At 41.4% G+C, this 12,489-nt stretch overlaps 1 protein-coding gene across 2 annotated transcripts in view; it reads right to left on the bottom strand.

Moving 5' to 3' along the window:
* The window catches only part of usp6nl (USP6 N-terminal like), a 101,334-nt gene extending 96,648 nt beyond the window's left edge, over window positions 1-4,686 (bottom strand). The window contains exon 1 of one of the 2 annotated variants that reach the window (XM_085137382.1): window positions 4,154-4,686. The gene's annotated coding sequence lies outside the window, so the exon portion shown is untranslated. The remainder of the gene's footprint in view (window positions 1-4,153) is intronic. The other variant, XM_085137381.1, reaches the window with a different exon arrangement.
* Window positions 4,687-12,489: the final 7,803 nt, after the last annotated feature.

The raw sequence follows: 12,489 nt of genomic DNA on the forward strand, positions 1-12,489 counted from the left end.
TTTGGTGCTCTTTTTGTTGTCTGATTGTGAAAGAAATGAGGGGAAAATACAGACAACTAAGATTAGAAGGGTACCTCGTATGCAGAAGGTCTCTAAAATGCCACACAGTGCAGCAGCTCTGTAGAAAACCAGCGTGAGGTTTTGTGTAAAAGGTCAAGTGTTGACAATGGCTTACAGGCAACAGGGCAGCGTTAAGATTAATCAGACCTTGCGTCTGGTGCAGCAATGAACTTCTACCCTGCTGAAGAGTCTGCGAGCTAGAAACTGAAACCTTATCAGGTGGGCAGGTGATGCTTCTCTCAGAGTTCAGGTTGCTCTGAAAGTTTTATGAGGTTTGGTGAGCTGGCGGGTTAGGATTTACAGCTAAAGACTTTAAAGATCAACCCCGTCTAGCTTGACTAACTATACTCACATTCTGTGGAATTTGACTGTTTATTCTTATCCATTTCATCTCTATGTGTTCACTGCAGAGGCTGCGACATGTCGTGTGTGATGTTAAATTAGCTGCAGGCTTTTGTAGTCCTTGTTACCAGTATGTCAAGCAAAAAAAAAAAACACCTCCTCGCTTAAAATTCCTCTACTTTGCGTCACAAAATCTGTTTTCTGAGGGGAAGTCCTCACATAAGACTGCCCAGCTCGGGCTACAAGATAAGACATACTTTTATTCTCCCAGAGTTGGGAAATCCCTTAACACAATAGACATATAACAAAACGTTTAAATAAACAGAATGGTATGAAGCTCAATAAAACTCAATATTACCAAACTGATACCATAAAAAGGTGAAAACTAATATGAAATAAAAGCATCAAAATACCAACCAGATTACGGCCCAAAGCGGATGATGTATGGCATCAGTTTGGGTCAGATTATTTTATGTTCTAGTTTTTTTCTGGCAGCTTCTGGCCTCACACCCTCGTGGCAGAATGACGAGCAAGTTAGACTCTTTCTGAGACTCCTCTCGCTTCTGTGTGGTTCACCAATATAAGAGCAGAGCGCTCTGAGAGCTGTGAGAGTTTATTTGATCCTACCGCTCAGCTGTGTATAGACTACTGTTTAAAGAGGACTCTGTAACAGGTGTCCAGGTTTGGGGAACGCTGCAACGAGTCAATCTGGTTGTTAAGCATGATGTAATTTGCTTTTTCCTAGTCCGAACGCTCCCTCGGTTCCAAAAAGCAAACAAACGCTGAGACACCATCAATCAGCTCCAATAAAATGATCAGTGTGACTGTTCTCTCAGCATATCATCCACGAAACAGAGGATTCACAAGGTTCTGTGGGATGAACCCCTGTCTGAAGTATTCTTGAATAAATTCAAATCTGCTCTGATGGAAAACATGTGGAAGGCTTTAGTTAAGTTGGGTGCACAAAAGAGAGGTGAAGAAGAGAGTGAAGGCAGGGTGGAGTGGGTGGAGATAAGACTGTGGCACTGACAAAAAGACAAGAGGCCAAGATGAAGATGCTAAGGTTTTCACAGCAAGTAATGAGGATGAACAGCTCAGGTCGAGCAGTTTGGAGACAAATTTAGAGAGGCAAGGCTGAGATGGTTTGGACATGTGCAGAGGAGGGGTAGTGGATATATCTGACAACGGACGCTAAAGAAGAAGACTTCAGAGAGGGATGGATGTAGTGAAGGATGCTAGGGATAGTAGGGATTAGGTGAGATGGATGCAGATGATCAGCTGTGGTGAGCATTAATGGGAACATGCAAAGGAGAAGAAAAAGTGATGCTGGGCTAGTTGACTTGTTGTGATTTGCTGCCTGGCTAATAGACTAGTACAAGAAAGATAGAAATTATTCTCAGTAAAGTTTATGTTAAGGGTCCCAGATGGACAAAGATAAATTCATCATACGGCAAGAAGAAAACACTGAAAACAGACCCAACTTCAGCCAAAAGGAGGTCTGACATAATCCATCCACAGCACGGGGTTAGTCCTTAATATGTTACAGCGTGGCTTGGATTACTCACTATGAAATAGTCCTCATCAAAGGCCTCATGTCCACACTGAAATCTTAGGTCTCACTGAGATTGACTCTCTATAATCAAGCACCATGATAGCAACAGACAAAAACACTGTGCAGTCATCCAATGGCAAAAAAAGCAAGACCAGAGTTTCCTTCTCTTTGGTCTAACTCTTAGATGGAAATGGTGATCTATATGCTATATATCTATATGATGACCTATTAGAACAGCTGCTGAAGAAACCATGGCAATGGGAAAGGTGTGCCCATCCACAAAAAGTAAGTAAACCAAGCTTGATTTTTGTGCCCATGCAGACTGAAACACATAGCTGGACTTCTCATACTAAAAGCCAATTTAGAGGGTCATTAAACATCTCCTAAACATGTAAGTGCTAACAGAATGAAAAAGTGGTGTTAGGTGAGGTGCAGCAAACAGACCACATCAAGACAAATTAAAAGTTTGTGAAACTCTACAGTGTGCATACTGTTACTTTATAAGCATTATGGTAGGAGCCTAGAAGAAGTAGAAAGTGTGAGTTGCCATGCCCAGGAATGTTGCTTCTAGTTTTCTGACATCTATCTCTGTTTGACATCAGAGCTGGGAAAGAGCCGATCCCAGAAAAGCAACTCAGCAGCAGCAGCAGCAGGGCAGTGGCGACAATGGCTCAAAATAAAAGCTGATAAAGCGCATAGTCTGACCCTGACACATCCTGACATGCTGCTCATCTCAAAGGCAGCCAGACGCTGAGCACTGGAAATGCAGCTCTGCAGGGGACAAACAAGCTTAATCACAGGTTTAAGGTGAAGATGACAACTGTGATAATGAGGAAGAAATCTTTAGTTGATTTATGCCTCGGTTTCTTTTTTCAGTCTTGGGGCTTTGTGTCAAGCGATGCAGCTGGACAACACCTCCGAGGTTTTCGATGTAAACACCGTGGTGTGCACAGCCTCACTTGTGCACACCACTACAAATGCCTTGTGTTTTGAAATTGTAAAGCTCCCAACCGAGTTAAGCCGCATTATCCTGAAGCGGGACAGGAGGGATAGAGAAGCACACCATTGTCAAGTGTGCAACATTCAGAGGTATCATTTCCTCCTATTGTTTTCAAAGTAAAACGGTTTTCTTTTCTTTCGGTAATGCGAAAGTAACTAGTTTACGTACCCGTCAGTGTATGAAAAATACCTTGAGAAATTTCCTAATAAACTTTTTTTAAGATAAGACACCAGAATCAGAAGATACAGAAGTACAACTGTATTGCGACGTTACACATGATTTCCACAGTGCTTATTTAGTTGGTTTTCAGTATAAATAATGCTTTCAATAACAAAGAGTGATCAGTGCATCCCTACGTGTGAATATACGCTCTTTTAACCGTTGTACTGGCAAGTCTCTCGCTTTTAATTTGAAAACACATTCGCTTTACTTCCGATTTTTGGCGTATTTCTAGCTGAACTGACGAACCTCACTTCAACATAACTGGCTCCTTCTATCCTTTCCTCTCCCATGAAAACCATGATATTACACACAGTGGAAAGCACATTCAGTGAACGATTTTACAGCTTTCGGTGAGCGCAGGGAGGGTGGGGTCATCAAAATGAGTGACAGACCGTCACGGCCAATTAGAAGCCTGAGACCACGCGTGAACAGCCAATGAGAAGCAGTGAATGGTGCTTAGTCTATATTGATTCCGTTGCGGGAGGTAATGTAGCAACAATCAGCTGAACTCCAACCGGAACTAAAGCGATTTTAACATATGAATAAAAAACAATGTGCTGAAAACCCCACGAAAATATTGAAATTATTAATAATTACTGTACAGCTCAAAGCATGGCGGTTAAAAGGAATTTGGGGGATTCACATCCAAAACTAATGGTGATTTTTAAGCTTTTTTCCACGCTTTTTTTACGTGTGAGCTTGTGTGAAGCAGGAAAGATCTTCAAAACGATAACAGTTATTCTATGACTAACGAGATTAAACAGTAAATATAGTACATGTAAATAAATCATAATCAACGACAGCTACTTTTACTCGCGTAACCACCTCCTTCAGCGGTAGCTTTATTTTGTAGGATGAGACCGGAAGTTGCCTTCTGCTACTCTGCTAGCTCAACACCGGAGGGGTTTGGCTAGGTAGGCCTCAGTGAATACAAATAAGTACAAAGTTTACCACAATAAAACACAATGAACCATTACCTCTAAACGCAGAACGACTCGAATTATCCCACACAGGCGCCGGGAGAAGTCCAGAAAAGCCCCGGCGCTATGCTCCACTTCACTCCCAAACGCCACCGTTTGCGGGCTGCCGTCATTCAGCCCCGCGGTATCGCTACTGTGTCCACTGACAGATGCCTTTCAGGAGCTGCTCGACAACTTCCCAACCGCTGCAAAATTAATTCCCGCCGCACCGGCGCAAAACTAACTCATCAAAGGCTCACCTTGCTCTCAGCTCGACGGCTCCTCCTCGGTCACAAACCTCAGGGCAAAGTGGAGCAGAAAGCGTCCATGGTCCCGTACCAGGAAGTCCAGGGCACTTCTCAAACTCCGTGTGTGGGAAGCCGTGCAGGATCCCAGCCAGGTAGCAGCAATGCGCCGCCCGCCGGGCTGATCTGATCTCACCGGCTGGATGCTGCAGCTGCAGCTGGGGCCGAGCCCAGTCTGCAGGACTGCCCTCACACAAACATGAGCCACAGGGCTCAGGGTCGCTCCTGCTTCCTACGAAGTCCAGGAAAATCACAGGAAAACTGTGGGCTCTGATCAGAGTCCCAATCAGAATGTCATACATGTTTTAATCACTATAATTGATCAAATAATCAATCACAGGGCCGCTTGCAACTTCCATATCAGTTTTTTTATTTTGTTTATTTTAATGTTTGTTACTGACTAGGTAAAAAAAAAAAATCAGCCACGCGTTTCCTATATGGTAGTCCACATCCCACCAAAGACAGTTCAAAATTTGCATCACGAGATCAAGAAATACTGCCGGCTTTTTGACAGTGGTTTTATTTTTTATTTAATTTTATTGATAAAAAAAGAAAGAATGAAAAAACAAAAGTTAATCTGAGATATGTTAGAAAAATTAATTAATTAAAAAATGTGTACAGAAAAAAGGAAAAAAAATCTAAACAAAATTCATTTGTACTGCTTACAAATGGTTGCTATACGCAGTAAAACACACTCAGAGATTTGTTCTGTGTACCAGGAGTGCTGTGGGAGTGATGTATACATGTGTAGTTAGCAGGTATCTATTGTATGTAGGTATTATGAAGCGTGACGTGAGAACAACAGTTTTGTATTGAATGAACTATTTTGCAAGGTGGCGAAGCAAAGGTTTATTTAAATAAAAGGCACAATCCCACTTAATCCTTGGCTATTTTAGCAACTAAAATAGCCAAGGATTTCCAGTCATTTGTGACTACTTTCTGTTCTTTAATAACCCTGTTTATGTTTATTCCTAGACTGTTTTCTTTATCTGCCATAGATATTCCAGAATGTGTTCTAAATAATAAATATGGCTTTCTGCATTCAAAAACAAACCTCATCTCCATCACCTTAGCTGTGACAAAAGTACTGAACCACTTTTATAACATCCTGAAGGATTTCTACAAGATTTTGGAGCTTACCCTTTTATCCAGAAGAGCATTTGTAAAGTCAGACACTGGTGTTGGACGCTTACAGTCTCCGTACTTGTTCATCCCAAAGGTGTTTGATGGGGTTGAGGTCAGGGCTCTGTGTGGGCCAGTCAAATTCATCAAGCCATTCTTTTATGGGCTTCACTATGTGTGCTGATCCGCAGTCATGCTGGAACATGGAAATGTAAGCTGAAGAAGCTGAAGCGTGAACATCTCTCTAAACATTTAAGCTCAGGACAAGATCAATAAAAAGGTGTGTCAAAATACTTTTGTCTGTATAGTCGTATCTGTCCCAAGTATTGAAGAAAGTACTCATTGTGCAGAACAACACAACTACAGTGGCCTCAAGGTGCTTTATGCTGTAGGGTAAAGACCCTACAATAGTGGACAAACCGCTTGTGAGCAAGCATTTGGTGACAGTGGGAAGTAAAAAATCCCTTTTAACAGGAAGAACCTCAAGTAGAACCACGGTCAGGGAGGGACAGCCATCTGTATAACCTTCTAATGATGGAGCTGGAGATTAGTTTAATCACTGATGCTGCACTGGGTATCGTTATCTGATACAGCATCACATATTCTTTGATTTCAGTTTTAAAATCCACCAAAAAAGAAGTAACTGAAGCTCTAAAACAAATGGTAAGGAGTACAAAATGTAGTATTTGCATGTAAATATAGACAATAATGTACATGTGTAAAAAAAAAAAAAAAAAACTGGTCCGATCAAATTCTAATCCATTTGGCATTTTAGTATAGTTTAGTGGTATTTGTTTTAGGGCTCCAGGGAGGGTGGATTATATTTTGAAGGGGATGGTGTCACCCCATAAGCCTTGGCAGAGATTTCATACATTACGTTCATATTAATCAGTGATAGTATGTTAATCACAGGTGTGCATTGTCGCGCTGAGATTAAATTTAAATGTGGTGCTTTTACATTCAAGTTAGTCTAAGTAAAAGGTGTTTAATATTCACGTGGTTCCAGTTATAACTGCATGTGGAGGAAACAAAAACGTCTGGTCTAATCTGTTTTTGAAGTGATCCGGACCAGTGAAACTCCCCTTTCTGTCTGTGTGAAGAAGTTTAACTGCACACTTACTCCCTGGGATATCGCAATATAAGAAAAAGAAGAGGAATTTCACCTGTACAGTCTCAGTTTTCTTGAGATGATACAGATTTACTGTAGTCTATGAAAGAAATCCATAGAAAATTCCAAAGCCTTCCAGTGGGCCGGTTTGGAGTCTTTGCAGGGCCTATTCTAGCCCCCGGGCCTTATACTTGAAACCCCTGAAGTAGAGGATTTTGGATGAACTTCTTCCATCACACATTTTAATCTGCTGCTGCCGCTTCCACCGGATTCATTTGTATTCCCGTCTCGGCTTCATCGACAAACAGGACTTGTTCTGATGAAGAGGGTGTTGAGTGTCCACACGCTTCACGCGGTGTGGAAACATTTCCCTTGCTTCACTGAGGAATCCATTACCGCCGCTGTTTACACAACAACAACAACGCAGGCATTTGCTGATAAAATAACAGATTACATAATGATAAGGCATTAGCAGTTGCCCTCTTTAGATACATTTGCTCTCCAGTGGCATAAACAGTGCACGTTCTAGACCAGTTTGGCTCCAGTTTTGCTTTGCAGGTGAATTAATAATCACATCAGTTATTTGTAAGATTTCTGATCCAAATCATGTAAAAGATCATAACATTTTTTTTACATATTTTCTAAGCTAACCAAACTGGACTTTATGGAAAAGAGAATATAGGATAATAAAAGTCCCTTAATGTACCTCCAGCCTCCAATAGTTTGGGGGCACAGGAAGGAAAAAGGAGTAAAATTGTGTTTTTGATGCTATTAAAAGCGTAGCCTGCAGATGGACTTGGATGCAAAGGATATTTTTTTATATCTCCTTGTTTTTGTTCATTGATGTTGGACATAAAAAAAAAGAGGAGAGACGAAGAAAGGAAAAGGAGTTAGGGGGGCGTGGGGGCTGTCATGATGTTTAAAAGAGCTGCTCCTGGCCTATTTGTATGAAAAAGAAACTTGCTGCTGATAATGTGCAACCTACTGTGGTGAAAACAAAAAGAGATAACGGTCCTTTTAGTGTCAGCTTCTCATCAAAATGCTTTTGAAAGTATTAAATTTGCCTTTTTTTCTGAATGTGCACAGTTAATGTAACTGAGATAGGACAGAAAATGACTGAACAAAAAGATGTGGAGTGATTGTGAGATTAAAAAACCCAGCATGTGCCTCCTACAGCAGGTGGATATGTCACTTTGATGCACTAGAAAGGAAAGGGCCATCGGAGGGATGCTCATTGGAGATTTCTGTTCACAAAGTTCAGTACAAGTGGCTTTACACTGGGATGGGACAGGAAAGGAAAGGAAAGGAAAGGAAAGGACAGGAAAGGAAAGGAAAGGAAAGGAAAGGGGAACTGGTGCTTTCAGTACCAGAATTGTCTTTAAAACATCTTTAATTTTAAATCCGTGCACATCCTGCAGATTTCCTCTCTGAGACAAAGCTACGGAGCGGCGTTCTGGGCCCGCTCAGCAGCGTCCAGCTTAGTTCAGCCAGGATCTGTCTGCTGTTTTGTGTTTCACTGGCGTTACAGCAGGCGCCGAGGCCCTGGAGGAGCCTTAAACACACACCCAGAGTGTATAATGAGGCCTGGGTACAGGGGCTGCACTATTTACTTTTGAGAACATACTGTTTATAGAGAGGAGCTGCTTAACCCCCACTAGCAGACCACATTATTGACTGCAGAGCGCTGACTGGTGACCAGGACTACACCTGATGCCTTCAAATGGAACGTACAGAAGGAGCTTGAGGAAATCTCAGTGTCTCACGTTGCTGTTCAGAAGTTTTGGCCGCCATCATTTGGTAAACAGAACAGGACAGGGTCAACCGTGTCATCAAAATTCCCACAGAGGAACCAAGAAGTCAACATTCATAGCCAGCCTCTCTTCTTTAACCTGTTCCAGGTCAGGTTGTTGTTAAATGGACTATTAAAGGTTAGCATAATTAGGCAGTTTTCACTAACATAAACAGATGTGGCATATTGTCTGAATATAAGGAAATCGTTAGTTAATCAGACAGCTGACTGAGTCAGGAAAAGAACTCAACCAGACCAGGTGGCACCTCGAGAGAGCTATGCATAAATAAATTCCTACAAACGTCAATTAACTGAATCAACATTGTAAAGAAGAGGAGGCCAAAACTTCTGAACAGCAACGTGAGACACTGAGATTTCCTCAAGCTCCTTCTGTACGTTCCTTTTTAATACGATTGTATGTAAATTCTGCTTTATACTTTCTCCAGTTCTGAGAGGATTAAACTGAATATTAATCACTTCTTTAGTCAAAACAAAGAAAATAGTTTCCCTGCACTGTTGTGCTAAACTTTTTATGTAGAAAAACAAGATATTGGACCTATGTACATGCAAGGGTGCTTTAGAAGATACTGTCTTTCTAAACTCTTTGCAGTCCCTTCTGTTAGCCTTTGGTGAACCACAATCACATTCCAGACGTGTCTCAATGATTATCAAAGGAAACAAGGCTCTTCTGACCACATTTTGTAGCTCCATTGAGGCCAAGGGTCTGAATACTTTTATAAATGAGTGCTATTAGACAGCAAAGTTCAGTAAAGTGATGTGAAGGATCTTTCAGAGATTAGCTGCTAGGCCTTCACAGCAACCCAGAAGTCCTTAAGAGGTGCACAAATACAGAGAACAAACACCTCTAATTTAATGCTTAGGTGTTCTTAGGATGTGTATTGACTTTTCTCAACAATGTCACATTCAATCCCAGTTACCCATTGATTTATTCATTTGCTGCATGTTGTGCTCATTTATTGGAGATGTCCTTCATTTGTCAAGGATGCACTTTCCGGTGAATCAGAGCCGAAATCTGTGGAGAGCAAACCAGAAAAACACACAAACAAGCAGCCAATTTTAAATGGATGCGTGGCCCGATCAATCGACACGCCTCGGTCTGTTCCGGGCTCAGTGACAGGAAACAGCGTCACAGCCAGGAGGTAATCACGTATGTGTTTTATAGTCCGGTTTGATGGTCCTGCAGACCCGTGCCGCCTGCCTATTTGCTATCCTAACGTGTCACATGACCATGTTAAAGGGGCAACACGGGGGACTTGATTCGGACTTGGCCCTGCCGCGAGTGTTGATTTCACGGCCTATTAAGCCGCTGATTGTGTCACGCTGTCTGCAGCGAATTCTACATCAGTTCCACCTTCGAGTGCCCAACGCAAACACAACAAAACACTTCTTCATCAGGAGTCCACTTAAAGTAAGCTGAGGGATCAAACGTGCTGGAAACAGGTTGGCATGTTAAATGTGCTCAAAGCATAAAGCTATAAAAAAACATGCCCAAAGAGTTGCTGAGGATATTTCGTTTAAACAAGCCTCCTCTCTACGTGTTCCAGCGCCTCAGGAACGTTTACATGCACAAAGTGTTATCCTTTATAGGCCTGGGGTGAAGGATGGTGGCCCACATGTGAGTTTCATTCCCATTCATCCCTTTCTTCCATTGTGTGTCACTTCATGCCATGTGTGTATTAACGTTGTGTAACATAAGAGGATTTGTACAGTAAGTCTGCATTTCTTGGCAGCCGTGGAAGTCCATCCTACACAAAACATGGGAAAAAATGGGTGAAGCGGGTGGAATAGCAGCCCATACAGGCGTGCTGGAGATCACCTGGCCGTACGTACCTGCCAGGGAAGGACATGCCCAACCTCCTCTATCTATCTTTTAAATGAGTTTTTTGAATTCACTTGCTCAGTTGTCTGAGTCGAAAGATTACGTATCTTGCGACTGCATTGTGCAGGATATTGTGCTTCCACCTGGAATGAAATGTGTTCTACAAATAGTTTTTTTTATGTTTGCTCACTGATAGGAACTCTAAAGTAATAAAGTAGCAGGCCAGCAGCTGGTAAGAAAACAGCACCTCTTGTTGTTGTCTTTTGTTTTCATATAATTCTCTTTCAGCCTCTTCATTGTTGCTCTGCATTGCTTCGCTGTGTGGTGGATGAGGGAGAGAGCACGGGAGGTTCCTTTAGTTTAAGTAGTTTTAAGAACTACAGCGATCCATCACCATTAACTGGATGCTTTATCACACGCATATTAGTACTCTGTTGGCGCCGCATTAGTCATTGTCAGCATTTATTACACACCATTTTACAACTATTAGGCTATTAATTAAGAGTTTTCCACCAATAATCTCTCAATCACTGATTATTGACAGTGAGTAAAAAAGCTGTTGTAGATTAAAGATCTCTTCTAATCTGATGATAAAGTGTTACTAGTGTCCAAATAACTCTTCCTGCTTTAAACTGACGTTTACTGACGACTAATTCACAGGAATGCTGCCGTGTATTAACCCACACAGGTTAACCAGCTGAAGGTCTACTGAAATCCACAGGCTTTATTCCCATTTAGTGGAAGACTACTATAGACCTCGAGAGATCTTTATTAGAACAGAGATTTTCAAATTAATCTAATTTAAAATGCAAAATGCTTCTGAAATCATCGGAGTAAAAATGTCACCTTAGAATGAGCGAGGCAGGTTTACAAATGCAGACACTCAGCTCATGGTGCCTGTGTCTGTACAGGGGAAGTGGGGAAAGGGTGCATCCTTGAAGCTGTCATTCATTTTATGGCATATATAAACTATATGGCATATTTGTGATTTATTTTGAACTTTATTTGTGCCATTGATGCTTTTTGGGGCATCTTTACTGGAATTATCTGGCTAATAATATGGCTTGATATGTACTTTGTCCTGTGTAAAATACATAAAGAAATAAAACACAATAATAATAATTTTAAAAAACACAATCCAGTTTTGGTAAGTGACATTCTCTCTTCTCTCTGACTCTTTTCCTTTAAATATGATCCAAAAAAACAAACAAACACGGTGAAAGCCAAAATACTAATTTTGAGACTTTAAAATGCATATTCCAGTCCATCTTTTACATACAGTCTTTGAGTGGGCGACGTGGTCACCGATGGATGCACATAATGTTCCTATAAGTTCTCACATTAGGGTTGCTTTTATGTTAGCTTTGTCACTCTAGACACGAATGTAAACACAAAGTGCCACTTTCTCTTCAGTTTCCTGTTAAAAGTGAGTTCTTTCTTCCCACTTTCACTAAGCGCTCTTCACAGAGGATCAGTCAATCAGACAATACAAAGCATCTTGAAATGACTGTTGCTGTGAATTACTGCTATATAAATAACACAACTAAAGGTTTGAACTGATAAGAAAGAACGTTAGGTTTCATGCCAGCTGGGTAACACCACCCTTAATGAATAGTATTACAAGCAGAATCATTCAAAAGCTGGCTCCATGTTTCCAGCTATGGGATAGACACTTGTTTCATCAAACAGGGCTTATTCTGTGCATATGCTGCTGTCAGCTTAAAATAACAATAAATCTGAATTTTTAATCATTGTTCTCCACTTTTTCAGCTATGGTGTGTATTGACAGGTAGTCACTGAAGTGCACAGGAGTGTTACTGTTACTTCAAAGGCCTAAAGGGTGCTGTGGGAGATAAGTACCAATACACAAACACAGCCTTTGGCAGAGATCAAACACTGATTTGAGATCCGGCACGCTCAAATATCAATGAGGAATAAGTGGCCTAATGAAGGGCATGGTATATTGTGCTAATCTCATCAAAGAGCTTCCCATTTAAACCAAACACACACAGGCATTATCCTCTGATACTGAGGCGATGCTCTGCTGATACCACACAAAAGAGCGCATGTGACTGCTGGTTTTCTGGACTTCCTTTTATCACGGCTTTCCTTCCTTTTTCAAAACACAAGATGGCAGCATTGCATCAGCTGACTCTGCTGACGGGAGCCACATGCACAAACTCCTTTTAG

Source organism: Neolamprologus multifasciatus, chromosome 17 (genome assembly GCF_963576455.1).
Source record: "Neolamprologus multifasciatus chromosome 17, fNeoMul1.2, whole genome shotgun sequence".
NCBI lineage: Eukaryota > Metazoa > Chordata > Actinopteri > Cichliformes > Cichlidae > Neolamprologus > Neolamprologus multifasciatus.